Source organism: Entelurus aequoreus, linkage group LG11, assembly GCF_033978785.1.
Source record: "Entelurus aequoreus isolate RoL-2023_Sb linkage group LG11, RoL_Eaeq_v1.1, whole genome shotgun sequence".
Taxonomy (NCBI): Eukaryota; Metazoa; Chordata; class Actinopteri; order Syngnathiformes; family Syngnathidae; genus Entelurus; species Entelurus aequoreus.
In genome coordinates, this window is record NC_084741.1 from 63,635,220 (window position 1) to 63,655,658 (window position 20,439).

General features: G+C 37.1%; 1 long non-coding RNA gene across 1 annotated transcript; it reads right to left on the minus strand.

Annotated features, from left to right (window-relative positions):
- Positions 1–13,439: 13,439 nt before the first annotated feature.
- On the minus strand, positions 13,440–14,268 carry LOC133660757 (uncharacterized). The gene is made up of 4 exons (XR_009827883.1): positions 14,156–14,268; positions 13,953–14,023; positions 13,769–13,839; positions 13,440–13,681 (listed from the first exon to the last, which is right to left on the minus strand). It is a non-coding gene; the product is annotated as an uncharacterized LOC133660757 (long non-coding RNA).
- Positions 14,269–20,439: the final 6,171 nt, after the last annotated feature.

Genomic DNA, 20,439 nt, shown 5'->3' on the forward strand with positions numbered 1-20,439 from the left:
GTTTCAGTAGGCCTTTAAAGTCTATTTTCAATCTAATCGTCCGAGCAGGCTATTCAGGGTAGCCCTTCTGTCATATTCTCTTAGTAAATCCAAAGAGAATCTTGTCGCATCCACGGCTTTATTGGCTAGAAGACTCATTGTGTTGATTTGGAAGGCAACAGCGCCTCCTCACAACACCCGTTGGATTAAATATGTTCTTTATTTACTCAAATTGAAGAAGATTAGGCTGACATTGAATACTATGAAGTTTCAGGAAGTTGGAGGCTGGTTTCCTAAAATATGTGAAAGGCACTGATGTCAAATTTAACCCCGATCAAGAAGTAATTGAAATGTACATCATTGAGAAGCCTTTTATCTGCCTTTGTGTATTGCTGCACCGCGTTGGGGGACATTCATGTCAACATCTGCCAATAGGAGGGTTGCATATGACGTCACATCCATTTTCCTTTTTTGCGGCTTAATTCATGATGGTGAAGCAGCTCGAGTGTAGCATTAAAACAAATGAGAGCGACTGTAGAGTTTGAGCAGAAAATGCCATATTGCTAAATCTGTCCTTGGGTGTTTCAGTCGTTCAAATAGAGAAATAGGAAAGAGCTTTAACAGAGTCCTGAAAGAAGTGCTTCATAATAGTCAAGAAAAAACGAAAGTGCGTCAAAGGAAATGTCTCTTAAAAATACCACTTTCATCATCTTGTGTAGTGCAATCGGACCACGCTTGTGTCTGCAGCAATCACTTTGTAAAATGTTTGTTTGAACATTTGATTTGTTTGAGAAACTTTCGGTGATGCAATCGAGTTTATTCCCTACTATATTAGTAGTGTTTGAGAGCAGAACTAGGGATTTCACCATCTACGGTCTGTAATATCAACAAAAGTTTCAGAGAATCTGGAGAAATCACTGCTTGTAAGCGATGATATTACGGGCTTTCGATCCCTCAGGCGGTACTGCAGCAAAAAGCGACATCAGTGTGTAAAGGATATCACCATATGGGCTCAGGAACACTTCAGAAAACCACTGTCAGTAACAACAGTTCATCACTACATCTGTAAGTGCAAGTTAAAACTCTACTATTCAAAGTGAAAGCCATTTATCAACAACACTCAGAAACGTTGGCGGTTTCGCTGGGCTCGAGCTCATCTAAGATGGACTGAAGCAAAGTGGAAAAGCGTTCTGTGGTCTGGTTTGTCCACATTTCAAATTGTTTTTGGAAACTGTGGACGTCGTGTCCTCTGAACCAAAGAGGAAAAGAACCATACGGATTGTTATATGGCGCAAAGTTCAAAAGCCTGCATCTGTGATGGTATGGGGGTGTATTGGTGCCAAAGGCATGGGTAACTTAAACATCTGGGAAGGCACCATCAATGCTGAAAGGTACATACAGGTTTTGGAGCAACATACTGTATATTGCCATCCAAGCAACGTTATCATGGACGCCCCTGCTTATTTCAGCAAGACAATGCAAAGCCACATGATACAACAGCGTGGCTTCATAGTAAAAGAGTGCGGGTACTAGACTGGCCTGCCTGGAGTCCTGACCTGTCTCCCATTGAAAATGTGTGGCGCAATATGAAGCCTAAAATACCACAACGGAGACTACGGACTGTTGAACAACTTAAACTGTACATCAAGCAAGAATGGGAAAGAATTCCACCTGAAAAGCTTCAAAAATTGGTCTCCTCAGTTCCTAAACGTTTACTGAGTGTTATTAAAAGGAAAGGCCATGTAACACAGTGGTAAAAATGCCCCTGTGCCAACTTTTCTGCATTGTGTTCCTGCAATTAAATTCTAAGTTAATGATTTGCCAAAAAAGTTTGAACATTAAATATCTTGTCTTTGCAGTGTATTACATTGAATATAAGTTGAAAATGATTTGCAAATCATTCTATTGTTTTTATTTAGGAATTACACAACGTGCCAACTTCACTGGTTTTGTATGTTCTGTTTCTCGCGTGGTTCGTTTGTGGAAAACAAATTGTCACCTCCTGATGTATGTAAACAACTGAGTATGCGTGTCTGTAACAACGTAAGCTCATACAAATCATGGAGGAAATGTCTGTAAATAAAAGAGAAACCAACAGCCCCTCGGCAGATGATGAAAAGGCAATGTGGAAACAACAGCCGGAAACGGGGAGCGAGGACAAAAGGTAAAAAGAGAAGATGGGAAGGGTAGATTACGCCACTTTTATCTGTGCTATCCTTCATTTTAACCAGCTTGTTGACCTTTCCAGTCAAGCTTGGAGGTTGAAATGCTACAGCAGTGCCTGAAGTCATTTAGGTTAGAACTGGCTTCAGGAAGGTGGCGGAAAAAGAAGAACACCTGGATCAAGACGTCGATCAGGATGGAACAGGGACAGAGTAGATTAAGGGAATCCAATTCATGAGACCGTGGAAATAATTGTCGCTCGTACGATTATACTTTGTGAGTTCTTTTAAATTCACCATTTGTTAGAGATGTTTGGAAACAATAGAGCAGCAGAGCTCCCAGTTTAAAGTGGTTAGTTGAAGCAGGAATGACAGAGTGGAGGGTAATTCACACTCTAGTACCGCACTGGAAAGCAGAGACAGGCAATCACACACTGGGCAATCACAAATGGTGAAGCAACGCTCCATCAAATGGTAAAACTGGCTGTCATGCAGTCCTCCTGAAAGCTTTAGAGTGCTGCAGCTCTTGAAGTGTGCTGGTGCCATCACTGCATCTTGTACACAGGAATAATGTTGTGCTTTACCTGCAGGCATTTGTTGATTTAGGACACATGTTTTAGGAATAAACCTTCAATAAATAGAAATATTGTAAATCACACCACCATTTTTTTTTTAACATGAATCTGCAACTTTGGCAAAGCAAAATAGAAATGTAGGTCTTAATAGTATTCCCCTTTGTAAGAATTTGATTGATTGAGACTTTTATTAGTAAATTGCACACACTGTAAAAAAAAATTCGGTAAAAAAACGGTCATCTACTGGCAGCTATGGCTGCCAAACGAAAACCATAAAATTAAAGTAAAACATTGTAAACCAAATAATGATCAAAAACATTATATTTACAGAAATTGTCATGAAACGTTTTGCGGAAAAATATCGTAATTTTACCGATTTTTACTAAATTATTTAGATCAACCACCTTTAATAAAGTGACGATGCAAACAGTTTTGCAGAAAAAGACCTTTATTCTACAGAGTTTTTCCAAATTATTACGATCAAACACCTTTAATGAAGTGACAATACTAGGGAGTTCCACAGGAAAAATACCATTATTTTACAGGTTTTTTCTGAATTGTTAAGATCGACCACCTTTAATAAAGTGACGATGCAAACAGTTTTGCAGAAAAAGACCTTTATTCTACAGAGTTTTTCCAAATTATTACGATCAAACACCTTTAATGAAGTGACAATGCTGGCAGTTCCACAGAAAAATACCATTATTTTACAGGTTTTTTCTGAATTGTTAAGATCAACCACCTTTAATAAAGTGACGATGCAAACAGTTCTGCAGAAAAGTACCTTTATTCTACAGATTGTTAGTATGAACATGGACTTTTATATAACAAGCTACATATTTAATGAAAGATAATTACTGTAATTTTACATGAATTTGAAAGTAATTTAAGAAAACAGAAAATGCTATGTATAATTAATTTGGTATTTTTCTGTAAAAGAAATAGAAATATACATAGTTCGTCATTACTGGCATATTATTTAAAATAACAGGCGGATTGTTTATTTACAGATAATGTCTTCAATTCTACAGTTTTATAAACTATTTTAAAAAAATAGAAAAATTACAGTAGACATTTAGAGTAAATTACCCATAAAAATAGGATATTTTTTTTTACAGTGCAGTACAGTACATATTCCGTACAATTGACCACTAAATGGTAACACCCGAATACGTTTTTCAACTTGTTTAAGTCGGAGTCAAGGTTAATCAATTCATGGTAAATAAAGACTCCCAAATTGTAACATACCGGTAACCAAATAGTTTACTTTCAAAACATAACAAAATAAACTAAACATGTCTCCCAATCTATACAATGTACACTGCAAAAAAATCAAAAACAATAAAAAAAAAAAAAAAAAAAAGGGGTATTTTATTTGAACTAAGCAAAATTATCTGCCAATAGAACAAGAAAATTCGGCTTGTCGGGACTTTCCAAAACAAGTAAAATTAGCTAACCTCAATGAACCCAAAAATACCTTAAAATAAGTATATTCTCACCAATAACAAGTGCACTTTTCTTGGTAGAAAAAAAAAGAAACCTTTTTGCTCAATATGTTGAAAAATATTCTTAAATTAAGTAAATGCTAGTGCCATTATCTTGACATAATGATATGCGCTCGGCATCGTGATTTTTTTTTTCATGCTTGAAGTAAGAAATGATTACTTCAAAAAGGTGGTTTTATACTTGTGAGTGTTGATGACACAGCTTTGCAACAGTTGATATTCTACTTTCAAGCATATTTTACTCAATATAGGTCATTAAATCTCAGCAACAAGCTGTAATATCTTACTGAGATAATTTAGGACCAAAACACTTAAAACAAGTGAAACACTCTAACATAAAATCTGTTTAGTGAGAAGAATTATTTTATCAGACAGAAAATAAGCAAATATCACCCTTATTTGAGATATTTGATCTTACTTAGATTTCAGTTTTTGCAGTGTATAAATTATACATCAAAACAAAAGGGATAAAACACAACAATGCAAGGCAACATTTGTTATGTGGGCCACTCGCAGTCTGGTATAAAAGTACTTGAAAGCAATACTTGAGTAAAAATAAGAGTATTGATGGATTGAGTTTAGTTTATTTCGAACAGGAACACACTTACAGTAAAATACATCACACATAATTTCATATAACTTCTCTTTACATCATATCCGAAAAGGAGTAGGAAGAAGCAAAGCTTATTTAATCCTTCCCCCTTTCCCACTTCAGAGCATTTACAAATACATATGCTCATTTACTGTCTTCTTTTTGTAACACAATTACATCAGTGAATGACTAATACAGTAGTTATTGCGATAGATAATTAAATCAGTCATGATCAGTGTTGGGTTAGTTACTGAAAACCAGTAACTAGTTACAATTACTAGTTACTTAATTTCAAAAGTAACTCAGTTACTAACTCAGTTACTTACATCAAAAAGTAACGTGTTACTGTGAAAAGTAACTATTTAGTTACTTCTTTTTTTCTTCTTTTTTTTTAAAGCTCCCAATAATGCCCTTTTAGCCTTCATTTCAGTACTGTTATTGCACTGGAGAATAATACAATCTGTTGATCAACTTGACATGCATTTTTATTTTTATTTTAACATCATTAATGAAAAACAGTGCAACATAAAAAGGCATTTCTCCTTTCTTTAAACTTGGATCAATGACCATTAATAAAAAAACAAGTTAAAGTGCAACATAAGAAGGCACATCATCTTCCTTGAAACATAGATAGTGAAATAAAGCCTGACATCTGGAGTGATGCTGCTGTCTTCCACACTTGGAGTCATGGATGGTAGAATCCTTGTTTTCAGTGGCAGGATCATTGACACAGATGGTGAAGTTTCAGTGCTCAGTAGAGATGTAACACTTTTGAGGGGTTTAAGCACCTGGAGGACCTCCTCTGCCACTCTCACATCATCATCAGACAGGTTGATGATGTCTTTGACATTTTTCTTCAGGGTGTTGTGGGTCAATGCAGAGTATATAGCTGCCTGCTGCTCCAACATATCATAAGTGGAGTTCCACTTCGTTGGGACATCATGTATGAGCTTTATGAGTATGCAGCTTTAGAATTTCTTGCTTTGTCTTAAGTACATGAGCAGCTGTTGTGCTAGGAAACCTCCTTCCTGATCCATCCTATTGACTGAGATGTGCTGCCAAATTCACTACATGTGCAAAGCACCTACCTGTGGTCCAAGTCCTGCCTCATTCACTGCATTTATTTGATTTTTGGCATTATCACTTGTGACTGGGATATCTTTATCTTCCATTCCTCCACTGCTTGTGTCAGTACCTGCGCAAGGTGACTCTCGTAGAGGGGGCGTGTCTTCTCATCTCCCAGTCTGCTGTAATGAAGTGAGCGCTTATCGTCACATAGTTTCCCTGGACGTGCACCAGTCTGTCATGAGTGCAACAGATGATGCTCGGGATAGTTCATCATCCACAACTTTTTTCTTCTCCTGCTCATAAAGATCTGGCACAATCTTATCGCTGAAGTGGTTGCGCGACGGGATGTCGTAACGTGGCTCAAGCACGTTCAGTATGTGTTTAAAAGCCTCGTCTTGCACAACGGAGTCTGCACCTATAAACACACCGATTAAATGGCGCGGGGCGTTCAAGCTCTTCCGTTACTCCGCTCGCCATGACCACGCTGTGTGTGGACTGAACGTGCGTGCGAACAACCTTTTTGTTTTGTTTTATACATCAAACCGCGGATCACGTGTGTGCCTCCCCCCCACACCCACACCCAGACACACACACACGCCTCTTTTTTTCTCTCCGGCTTGTGACAGAGGAAGATTCAGAAGAAAGACACCGCAGCGCATCTGTTTCTAGCCGATACTACATAAAAAATAACGTAAAATAACGCAGTAACGCATCATGTAGTAACGGTAACTGAGTTACTGAATATAAAAAAATAACGCGTTAGATTACTAGTTACCGCCGAAACTAACGGCGTTACAGTAACGCGTTACTTTGTAACGCGTTAGTCCCAACACTGGTCATGATTAACGCAGTAACGCATCATGTGATTTAGGGCTATATAAATAAACATTGATTGATTGATTGATGTAGTAACGGTAACTGAGTTACTGAATATAAAAAATAACGCGTTAGATTACTAGTTACCGCCGAAACTAACGACGTTACATTAACGCGTTACTCTGTAACGCGTTAGTCCCAACACTGATCATATGTAACATGGGCTGGTAGAAATTTTGCTCCACAGTCACATTTGCATACGGTCTGCAAAGAGTGTGTTCGTGTGCACTCCCTAGCTGCACTTACCTTTACTTTGAAATTAAATTTCCTTCTACCTACGTTCTGCATCCTTGGGGTCTCGCTGCAAGCAACGCTTTCCATCGTGACCGAAGTGTTCCCTTTGGATGCAAATGAAACCCTCCACACCCCACCTGCTCCAAAAGTATCCGAATGTATCTTTTAAAAATATGCAGTGTTGAACTACATGTTGAAGATGAACATAACCTCTATATTTTTTTTTGGCCAGACACATTAAATAATAATATCTAGATTCACCGGTCACTACATCAGGTACAGCTGCACATTCATCCTACAGTTCAACTTACTAAAGTTGTTGAGTAAAAGATAGTCGATCTGAAGTGAGAAAAAAAACGTTGATAGCAAAGCACATATACAGTACATATTACGACATACAACTCCAGCATACTTGCCAACCATCCCGTTTTTACCGGGAGACTCCCGGTATTCAGCGCCTCTCCCGATAACCTCCCGGCAAAAATTTTCTCCCGACAAACTCCCGGTATTCAGCCGGAGCTGGAGGTCACGCCCCCTCCAGCTCAATGCGGACCTGAGTGGAGACAGCCTGTTCTCACGTCCGCTTTCCCACACTATAAACAGCTTGCCTGCCCAATGACGTCATAACTGTAGAATGATCGAGGGCGAGTTCTTGGTTTCTTATGTGGGTTTATTGTTAGGCAGTTTCATTAACGTACTCCCAGCGCGGTAACAACACACAACAACAGCAGTCACGTTTAGTCTACCGTAAAGCAGTTCGTCTGCCGTAAACAGCAATGTTGTGACACTCTTAAACAAGACAATACTGCCATCTAATGGATAGCCTCCAGAACACTGAAATTCAAGTATTTCTTTTATTTATATGTATAACAAAATATATATATATATATAGCTAGAATTCACTGAAAGTCAAGTATTTCATACATACATATCTATATATATATATATATATATATATATATATATATATATACATATATATATATATATATATATATATATATATATATATATATATATATATATATATATATATATGTATGTATATATATATATATAGATATATATATATGAAATACTTGAGTTGGTGAATTCTAGCTTAAATATATTCCCCTCTTAACCACGCCCACAGCCACGCCCCCACCCACCCCACCCCCCACCTCCCGGTATCGGAGGTCTCAAGATTGGCAAGTATGAACTCCCGACTTGCAACAAGGGGTGAGGGGGCGAGCCCAAAGCTGCCACCCATTAGGGACGCTGCTCCGTTTTCTGTCATGCCATGGGGGGTGAAGCTTTAAAGGTGCGGGATGGGGGGTGGAATATGTGTGTGTGGCGTGTATTTTTCATGGTGTGTGTAAGCCTGCAGCGTGTCTCTGTTTTGCAACCTTGGGGCTGTCGCAAACGCGAGAACACCGCCAACAAATGTCAACAGACAACATGTATATGTCCATGAGAGACAGGGAAGAAGTTCGTTGTGTCTTCACTGCACTGTCCTCTGCGAAAGTCTCGAAGTAACAACATTGCCACGTCGCTTGCAGCCAGGGATAACAATCCAGATTAGAACGGTTCAACTTTTCACTCTAATTGTCTATTTCTGGTCCTAAAGTCATCATATTTCACCATCAGAGCAGACGGTGTCTCCAAGATGTCGCCAAGTTCACGATATAGTCCAAATCACAAACGTCTGAGTGCCCACAGTTCTGCTCGCATCCTCCAATCATTTATGGCAGCGTTTCTCAAAGTGTGGGGTGCGCCCCACTGGTGGGGAATAGAGACATGACAGGTGGGGCGCGAGGAACAGGAGGAAATGTCACTTTACATTTTTTTTTTATTATTATATTCTTAGATTTTTTTTTTTTTTACTATACTTTCATTTTCTATACACACTGTAAATCACTTTGTGATTCTGTCTGTGAAATCCGCTCTATAAATAAATGTAAATTACTTATTTTTCCTGTAGGCTTTAAATTTCTAGGTAGGAGCGAAAGTTTGACAGACATAGCAACAGTAACTAATGGGGGAACAAACTTTCGCGCGGATGGGTAGCAGGCTAATCAATATCCACTCATCGGGCAGAGAGCTGTGTCCATTCTTCTCCCCTTTGCCACATCTTATCTGTGTGAGATAGGCTTTTCAGCTGTTGCTTCACTCAAAACGAAGTACAGGTCTCAGCTGAATGTCATTGAGCATGACTTAAGAGTGGCAGTGTCAAGCCTGCAACCCCGATTTGAAAAGCTGTGCAGTGCAAAACAGGCTCATTGCAGCCACTAATGCTGGAGTACTGTAAAACTCATGTTCACACCCTGTCTTGCCAAATGCATAGCTCCTCCTTTTTTTTCGCAAAGATTGCAAAGTGGCACTTTTATTTGATTTATTATTAAACTTGATGCAAGTTATAACACTTTTATTTGATTTATTATTGAACTTGATGCAAGTTATAATACTTTTATTTGATTTATTATTGAACTTGACGCAATTTATAACACTTTTTTTGATTTATTATTGAACTTGATGCAAGTTATAACACTTTTGTTTTATTTATTATTGAACTTGATGCAAGTTATACCACAGCTGCACAGTTATTTTATTTATTATTGAACTTGATGTTATTTTATGTTATTGAGTTTGAATGTATACAACTTGATGTTACTTGATGTTCAATAAATTTGAAAATGTTAAGCTTGGCATTAGCGTTCTATTGGGGCGATGGGGGCAGGTGGGGCTTGAAAACTCCCCCTCGTCCAAAGTGGGGGATGACTCTTCCAATTTGACAACGCTTACTCCAATCAGCAGGTGTCCTGTTATCATGGTTCCCAATAGGTAGATATCTTCAACACGTCACCCCTCTTCTCCCAAGACGCCGTCGTGTGCATAAGCAGTGGTGTGTGTATTAGTGTTGTCCCGATACCAATATTTTGGTACCGGTACTTGTACCAAAACAATTTTGGTACCGGTACCAAAAAAATGTCTGTACTTTTCAGTACTTTTCTAAATAAATGGAACCACAAAAAATTTAATTATTGGCTTTATTTTAACAAAAAAATCTTATGGTACATTAAACATATGTTTCTTATTGCAATTTTGTCCTTAAATAAAATAGTGAACATACAAGACAACTTGTCTTTTAGTAGTAAGTAAGCAAACAAAGGCTCCTAATTTAGCTGCTGACATATGCAGTAATATATTGTGTCATTTATCATGCTATTATTTTGTCAAAATTATTAAGGACAAGTGGTAGAAAATGAATTATTAATCTACTTGTTCATTTACTGTTAATATCTGAAGTGAAGTGAATTACATTTATATAGCGCTTTTTCTCAAGTGACTCAAAGCGCTTTACATAGTGAAACCCAATATCTAAGTTACATTCAAACCAGTGTGGGTGGCACTGGGAGCAGGTGGGTAAAGTGTCTTGCCCAAGGACACAACGGCAGTGACTAGGATGGCGGAAGCGGGGATCGAACCTGCAACCCTCAAGTTGCTGGCACGGCCGCTCTACCAACCGAGCTATACCGCCCCAATCTGATTATTTTCTGTTTCACACATTTCTGTTAAAATGTAATACTCACCTATTCTTCTGTTGTTTGATACTTTACATTAGTTTTGGATGATACCACACATTTGGGTATCAATCCGATACCAAGTACTTACAGGATCATACATTGGTCCTATTCAAAGTCCAGGGACATTTTTCCTGAGTTTATAAACATAATATACATTTTAAAAAAAACGAAAGAAGATTTTGTCATGTTAAAAAATATCAATGTAATCATAGTAGTATCGACTAGATACGCTATTGTATGTGGTATCATTACAGTGGATGTTTGGTGTAGATCCACCAATGGCGTTTGTTTATATTGTAGCGTTGTTGCAAAAATTCTTCCAAAATGTGTTTGTCGTTGTTGTTTAGTGTGGTGTCACTATATGGCACATGTTTATGACAGTGTTGGCATTGTTCATACTGCCACCCTTAGTGTGACATGTATGGATGTTGAGTAAGTATGCCTTTCCATTTGCTGATGCACAAAGTGTTCAAAGTCACTGGTTAATTTTTGGGCACAATGAATCTTGGTCAGGCTTTCTTAATTATAGACTACACAATTTGTGAATTATTTATTATGCAAAACGGACCAAACTCGCCACAAAGTTAATAACAACATGATTGATTTTATAAAAGATTGTTGTAAAGATTGAAAGTTGCCGTCAATCCCACGTGGGTGCTCGGCATTGTCCGTGGGTGCTCGGGCCGCGAAGCACCCTATGGTCGTGTGTCCAGCAACAACCGTGGTTAGAGTGTCCGCCCTGAGATCGGTAGGTCGTGAGTTCAAACCCCGGCCGAGTCATACCAGACACTATAAAAATGGGACCCATTACCTCCCTGCTTGGCACTCAGCTTCAAGGGTTGGAATTGGGGGTTAAGTCACCAAAAATTATTCCCGGGCGCGGCCACCGCTGCTGCTCACTGCTCCCCTCACCTCCCAGGGGGTGGAACAAGGGGATGGGTCAAATGCAGAGGACAAATTTCACCACACCTAGTGTGTGTGTGTGACAATCATTGGTACTTTAACTTAACTTTAAGATCTTGTCAATTTCGTTGAGAGGCCAGTTAATCAGTTCCATTGTTTACATTTGGAGAGCAGTGCAAAAAGAAGCAACACGAAAGTTAAGAGAAGACAAAACAAAGAAGCAAGCAGGAGAGATAAGGGAGAGGGAAAGGGAGCGTCCGCCCTCGATGAGTGCCAGTGAGGTAAATAAACTCTGAAGTACCACAATCTAGTTCCTCTAAGATGGACCTGATTTCAACATCATAGCCAGGATTATTATGTGAAAAGCCCCTATTTTTCATCTGACAGGCTCCTCAATAGGGAACAGATGTTTTCCCCTTCCAGAGAAATAAATGGCTCCTTAGTGACACAGGTTGGTGGTCTCTGCTTTGTTGCACACACAAAAGCTTCATAACTGACAACATTGGGAGGAAATTTAAGCCTTTATGTATTTGGTATTCAAATAATTCATTAGGAAAATAGTCTGAGTTTTCAGTCAATTGCCAGCAGAGCTCAATATGCATCTAAGTTATGGTTTATCTTTTTTTGTTGTTGCATGAGAAGGATACTGGAGACTGAATGCTTGTAATTGGCTCCATAAATAGTAATATTTTTTTTGCATCAGACGTTACAAAAGTGTAGAGTGGTGTATGTTGTTAATTTATAATAATTCTGGTGACACTAATATGACCAAAGGTAAGCCGGATTTAAGTGCAATTATATTTTAATGCGAACAAAAAGATCCGCCAGCGGCACTAACGCGTACCAGCAGGAAGTGGAAAGCTTTTATGAGCGCAGCTTTGAATAAGTTGAGTGTGCAAAACTTGATACTTCCAATGTGAAGGAGACTTCCTATCTGGTGGTGGAGATGAAACATGGTGGAAATCCAATTTCATGATTAAACATGCAGTTCAGTTCAGTTCAGTTTCAGTTTCAGTTTATTTGGAACATGCATACAATACGATGTAACGCATCACATATTGCCGGTTGTTTCATCACAGTACGTCCGAAAAGGAGTAGAAAGAAGCATAGCTTATTTAATCCTACCCCTTTTCATACCATAGCAATTTTTTCCAATGCCCTTGTTCTCTGTAACAGAACAGTGAACAAATAAATAATATACCACAGTAAGTAAACAACTATTAAATACATACATAATCTTTATCTAAAAAAAATTAAGAAATTAAAGGGTTCAAGATGTTCATCATAATTCTTGTTCTGTGTACCTTGTGAACACTTTTAGTTTGAACAATCTCTTAAACGGAATCATATTGGTGCTTTGTTTGATTCCTTTGGTTAATTCATTCTATCATTTAATTCCACATACAGATATGCTAAAGGTTTTAAGTGTTGTACGAGCATACAAATGTTTTAAATTTGATTTTCACCTGTTTCACATTTTGAGTCACGCACCTGTTTTCACTAATCATGTCACTATTATTTAAACCGATAGTTGCCAGGAAGTCAGCATGGCGACATCACCCTCTACACACCCTTGTTATTCATGCTGATGATCCATGCTGCTCTTTTTCATGCTCTTTTCCCATTCCAAGTAAGTTTTCTTTATTCATGCCATAGTTTGCAAGTTTTGTTTCATTAGTCAAGTTTGTTCTCCACCTTTGTGCGCGCCTTTTGTTTATACCTTTTGGACAGTGGAGGCTGGTGACTTCCAGAATTGAGGAGGCCATTTTTTTCCGCTTGCTCACTTCACTCGCGATGGAATGTTCCCTGTTCTCTTATCTGTCTTTGTGCTGGCCAAAGGCATACTATTTGGAGTGTAAGCTACAGTCAGAAAGTTCTTGCTGATGCAATTCATTGTGCAGAGCTTAGCCTTGTGCCTTCCTGAAGAAATTACATTGCTGTAAGTCTATGAGCCTGCCTGATAATTAAGCTGAGAAATGACATTTGGATGTTATATAAACGCCAAGTGAACATGTGTAAAAGGCAGGAATTTTAATTATGTAGTTAAAAACAATTTTGTTTAGCTTACATTTTTCATTCTTCTACAGCTTCAACATGTAATCACCAATTTAATCAAGTTTAGCATATAAAAAAGATAAGATAACACTTTCTTTATCATATGTAGTTTTATTCAATATATTTAATATAAAATATGTAAAAATATGGTTCCAGTTGGCTTTATCTGCTGAGAAACACAGACAAAATGGAGTGTTATTACTACTGAGAACTAGTGGTGTAACACTGGTAGAGACATCTAATTAGTTCAACTCACATCTGGTTTAGCTGAGGGGCGGCATGCTCTCTCCTGGACTCCACTCCACAGGTTGGTGCTGGCTTCATTTACTGAGAAATACAGGACATGAAATGTTGTGTTATTACTACTGAGAACTAGTGGTGTAACACTGCTATTACTACTGAGAACTAGTGGTATAACACTGGTAGAGATTTCAACCCACCTCTGGTTTAGCTGAGGGGCGAGGGGCTCTCTCCACGACTCCACTCTACGGGTTGCAGCTGGCTTCATCTACTGAGAGACATGAAAGGGAGTGTTATTACTACTGAGAACTAGTGGTGTAACACTGGTAGACACCCAGTTCATCCAAAAAGTAATTCAGATTGTACTGCAATTTCTTGAGAGCAAAGTAGTGAGAATACTCACAGGTCGTGTGGATCCAGAACGTGTCCAACTCAGCCATCCATCCCCAGATTAAAAAAAAACTGTAACGTTGATTGCAAAAACGGTCTTGTCTCTGCTTTTTGTTTCCCTTCAACAAGTTGATAGGACACTCGTAGCCACTATGGCGAGTGTTTGTTTGACTGAAGTGGCTGGCGAATTCTCAAAATGGCTTCTGTGTTGATTAGGAAAGGAAAGGATTGATTCCAAATGAACCAGTAGCATGTGATTGGACGAACAAAATGTCAATCTTTCAGCCCTGGACACAATGCATGGTGAGGCCAGGCCTCCGTTGCCCACCCATTTTCAGTGATCTGGCCAATCACATATTGGCATGAAAAAGCATGCATTACATTGACTTCTATGAGAAGCTAATTTCCTAGGGGAGGCCTGGCCTCCCTTAATACAAACTGATAGGGAAATCTGGCCTGTTGCTTTACAATTGCAATATTGGGTTTTAGCCATTGGAACATTTAGATTTATGAACAAAACTAAAATAATATGAATATAAAAAATAAAAAATATGTTTTTTGTTAAAATAAATAAATAAAATAAATATATTTATTGTTTTTTTTAAATCTCTCTCTTCTCTCAAATTATTGGGGAGGCCAGGCCTCCTCCACCTCTATGGAGGAGCCTCCACTGCTTTTGGAGCTTTTTGAGTTAAAATATTAAACATGTCCTTACCTTCACGTCGTGTACGGTCAAGTCGCTTTGCACCACGGGAAAACAAACCACACCATAGTCCCCGCCTTGGCAGGTAGCAGGTTATGGTATGCTTTGTAAATCATTTTAGCTGTTTGCAAATGCACCAAATTGTTGAATTTCAATAATTATGATTTAATAAATAAAGGGTTTGTATGTTCTCTATATCCAACATGATGTATTATTCTAACTGATCTTTTTTGTAACACAGTTAGTGAATGAAGCCCACTTTTGTAGTTGTTTCCCCATATTTCTCCACAATAACTCAGATATGGTAACACTAGTGAGCAGTAGAGAATATGAAGTGATTTTTGGTCTAGAACATGTTTTGCTTTATTCATTATTGACGTGTTTCTTGCTACTTTATGTTGTATATTTTTTTACATGAGGTTTCCCATTCATTTTATCATCTATTATTACACCCAAAAATGTGTTTTATTTTACCCTTTCAATATCTACTCCGTCTATCTGTATTTGTGTTTGACTTTCACTTCTACTGTTACCAAATAGCATTATTTTAGTTATTCGAAGATAGTCTGTTGTTGTCAAACCATCTTTTTAATTCAAATAATTTCTTCAGTTATTATTCGTATTAGCTTCTGTGGGTTCTCCCCTGAACAAAATGAAGTTGTATCATTCGCAAATAATACTAACTGTACGTCCTCTGTAACTTTACAAAAGTTGCTTATATAAAGATTGAACAATTTTGGTCCCAGCATTGATCCCTGAGGTACGCCACAAAATGTTTTCAGCTCTGTAGAATTGTGTTCGCCTCTCTTCACGTATTGCTTCCTGTTGGTTAAGTAGCTTCTAACCCAGTTCAAGACCAACCCTCTGATTCCATACCTTTCTAATTTGTTTATTATGATACTATGATTGATTGTGTCAAATGCTTTTGTTAAATCCAACCCAACAAAGGTGACTACATGCTAAACATTGATGTATTTACTGTAAAGAAAACACACATTGCAGTCTGTTGAAGGAGACGTAGCAAAAAGTTATGGTAAAGGACTGCATTTTGGTGTTTTCATTCTTCATTTTAAAAACGTTTGAACAAAATGTAGAAATACACATACAGTTTAATCGTTGCTGTTGGTTTGCGTCTTTGTTAGCAAAATTACTCAAAAAGTTTGGAGTAGATTTTCATGAAACTGAAATGTCAAAAATGAGTTAAGGAATAAGTCATTACATTTTGGGGCTGATCCGGATCATTTCTACTATGCTACCTTACGTTGATGTTACAAGCTTCCATTGATGCATTTTGGTGTCCTACGGTGTTTTTTTTTAGTGACAGTTGTTATTTTCGCATATTGTCCAAATATTTCTTATATGAAAAAAATGTTAATAATTAAAAAGTGGTTTAATTGGAGATGCACTGAAGGACTGCTTCTAAAATGCCCATAAAAAGTGGTACATGTCTCCTGCTTGTTTGAAAACATAGCAAAACACCACAGGTTTGAGTTTGAGTTTATTTGGAACATGCATGCATACAACATGATACAGCACAACTTCCAGTTTCTCTATTCAACATGTTTGAAAAGGAGTAGGAAGAGCAGAGCTTATTTAATCCTACCCCTTTTTCCTTTACGTAGCAGTTGCTAAAACTTTTGTTCACTTCCTATTCTCAATTTATTCACAACACACTCCATAAGTAATAACAATAAAAATAAATAAATAATAATTGGTGAAGTAAGTTATATTTCATATGGTGAAATGAGTAAAATTATCTTGAAATGAATGGATGGATGAAATAAATTCAGAATGTTTATCATGATTCTTCTTCTTTGTACTTTGTAAACACTCTAAATTTGGTAGGTCGGAGCATAATCACAGGAATGTGCAGTAAATGAGTGTCTCCATGGTGAGGTGTCTCTTATTGTACCCACAAAATCCTCATCTAAGGCGATCTGCACCACTTTTCAATTGCTCATGCAGGGTTAGTAAAGCACACGCAACACACCCACGCTATTTTATAGATTGCACACGCTGTTTAGCACGTGGTATTTGGATCTTAGTAAATCAAGCCCTTAGTCTCCTCTCTTTTCATATTTTTTTTATCAAATGTAACATCCCGGGGCTGAAAATAATTCAAACTGAATTGAAGTCGGCAGAAGATACAGGTTAGTATTTGCATTGTGCTTTTTGGTGTTCATTGTCATTTATGGGAATATCGCTCGGGAATTGCACATAGTTGGATATGTCTTCTCTCATTTAAGGGCAGGCCTCAAAAACAAACAATATGTGATAACCCTTTTATTTCTATTTGAGGGACTGAGAATGTATTCGTCTGTAACAAGTTTCTCATTAGCATAGAAATGAATACGATGGCAGATAATAAATATGACTTTTGGTCCAACCTTTTGCAGCCATTCCATTATGGGAAAAAAAAAAACTCTCATTGTTTTTGAGTGCTTGTGTGACTTGTAGGATAGCGCAAATAGAGGGGATGTTAAAAGAATAATGCTTGATGATGAAGGACAAAAGTAAACGGCAGCTCTCAAGTGTAGCCTCCCTGGAACCATTTCCCCTATCTGTATTGCACACAGACACACACTTGCTCAAACGCTTCTCCAGGGATGAAGCTTTGGAATGAGGTGTCACATTTGGTTGCCTTGAATATGATGAGCTTATTATTAGTTTATTGCCTGTGACTAAACTGAGAAGATATAAATATTCCTGGATATATCGTTAATTTTGTTCAATCTGAAGGCTGCATGTTTTTGATCCGTGAATTGTAACCCATTATTTTAATCTTAAATGATTATGTATCATTATTATGTTTTGATTACTGATCGCTGCTAAGAGCATTTAGAGATAACTGCAGTGAATGCAACATTGTATATGTTCCATTGAAAATATAGAACATTACACACGGCGCTCAAAAATCTATCAAAATGTTTTAGGACGACTTTGGTGAAGTACTAAGCCGCACCGCTTGATGTGCTTCAACATACGAGTATTATTATGGTTTGTGTAAGACAGGGGTCACCAACCTGGTGCCCGTAAGGACCAGATGAGTAGCCCGCTGGCCTGTTGTAAAAAATAGCTCAAATAGCAGCACTTACCAGTGAGCTGCCTCTATTTTTTAAATTGTATTTATTTACTAGCAAGCTGGTCTCGCTTTGCTCGACATTTTTAATTCTAAGAGAGACAAAACTCAAATAGAATTTGAAAATCCAAGAAAATATTTTAAAGACTTGGTCTTCACTTGTTTGAATAAATTCTTCTTTTTTTTTACTTTGCTTCTTATAACTTTCAGAAAGACAATTTTAGAGATAAAATACAACCTTAAAAATGATTTTAGGATTTTTAAACACATATACCTTTTACCTTTTAAATTCCTTCCTGTTCTTTCCTGACAATTTAAATCAATGTTCAAGTAAATTAATTGTTTTTATTGTAAAGAATAATAAATAAATTTTAATTTAATTCTTCATTTTAGCTTCTGTTTTTTCGACGAAGAATATTTGTGAAATATTTCTTCAAACTTATCATGTTTAAAATTCAAAAAAAAATATTCTGGCAAATCTAGAAAATCTGTAGATTTAAATTTAAATCTTATTTCAAAGTCTTTTAAATTTATTTTAAAATTTTTGTTCTGGAAAATCTAGAAGAAATAATGATTTGTCTTTGTTAGAAATATAGCTTGGTCCAATTTGTTGTATATTCTAACAAAGTGCAGATTGGATTTTAACCTATTTAAAACATCTCATCAAAATTCTAAAATTAATCTTAATCAGGAAAAATTACTAATGATGTTCCATAAATTATTGTTTTTATTTTTTTCAAAAAGATTCGAATTAGCTAGTTTTCTCTTCTTTTTTTCGGTTGAATTTTGAATTTTAAAGAGTCGAAATTGAAGATAAACTATGTTTCAAAATTTAATTGTCATTTTTTTCATGTTTTCTCCTCTTTTAAACTGTTCAATTAAGCGTAAATTTTATTAATTATTAATAATAACATAGAGTTGAAGTTAAATTGAGCAAATTGGCTATTTCTGGCAATTTATTTAAGTGTGTATCAAACGGGTAGCCCTTCGCATTAATCAGTACCCAAGAAGTAGCTCTTGGTTTCAAAAAGGTTGGTGACCCCTGGTGTAAGACATATTATCTGGTGTTTTGTTTCGCAATATTATGCAGAAGCAACTTTTCTTACCTTCTGGTACCTGCTGATCTTTATTTGGGATCTGCATTAATCCTGAAAAATTGCGCGCTTCCGCCTTTGTAGTCCGTGACGACCCCGTAGTCGATAAGCTTCTTCTTTTTCTCTATCTTCTTGTTATGGGACATTCATCCTCCGCTGTTGCCATTTCTAATATAAAGTAGTTTAAAGTTATTGCTTATATCTGTCTGTAAACTCACGATGAAAGCACTAAAACATACCGGTGTAGTGATATTACATTATTCACCCAAGGAACTTTATTCATTAGAGTTCCGGTCGGAGATTTTATCACGGGACACATTTCCGGTGTTGTTTCTGGATGAGAAGATGCTGCTCCGTTATTGATTTAAGTAAAGTCTGAATGTCATTAAAACAGTTAGCTCCATCTTTTGACACGTCTTCCACTCCCGTCCTTGCACGCTACACCGCTACAACAAAGATGACGGGGAGAAGACGCTGCCGAAGGTGAGCCACGTAAATAAGACCGCCCACAAAACGGCGCATCCAGAAGCGACTGTCAGAAAGCGTCTTGAAGATGATCTGTAAAACATAATCTATGCAACATTTTGACCAAACAACCACCATTACATGTTATGTAGACCACAAGGAAGTGTTTTACATTTAGAAAAAAAAAAAAAGTGACTCCTTTAATGCGCCTTATATATTTGATTGATTGATTATATATGAAAAAAGATTGAAGATAGACCATTCATCGGCAGTGCGCCTTATAATCTGGTGCGCCCTATGGTCCGGAAAATACGGTAACTCAAATATGCCAAACAAAAATGCGAAAATCTGGAATATGTTAATTATTTTGTATTGCGCTATTTTATACTGGCTGTCCCAACACGTTTCTAAAGTACAGCAATGCACATATCCACATATGCACATCGCACTAACATTAACTGCTTAAGGTTACAGTTCATAAAGCCATCAGTACCACATCATCTGCAAATAGCAGTATGAGATTCTTTGGCCAATTTATAAGGATAATGACTGGTGACAAAGTGCAACATCTACAATGAGCAGGCTGGACTTACTGCTGGCAAAGTGAACTAAGGCATGGTCTCTTGACCTAATATTAACTTATTAATTGATTTGAAAAGTAACAACAGCCATAATAAACACTGTTCAATGGGTAACTTAACATCAATATTTTGGTACAGGCAGAATTTTTGACACACAATCGCTGCAGTTACACAATCGTATTATAATTATTTTTATTCTATTCTCAAATGGAGGTAAAACAACTGTAAAATATGTAAGAAAAAGAGCAAAACAAATATGATTTGTAATGAGAAAAAGCTCAAATGTTCTAACGAATTAAAAAAAAAAATGTTTTAAATACTTTGAATTTTCAGTATGAAGCACTCGATGGAAAAGGTTTGGCCACCCCTGAACTA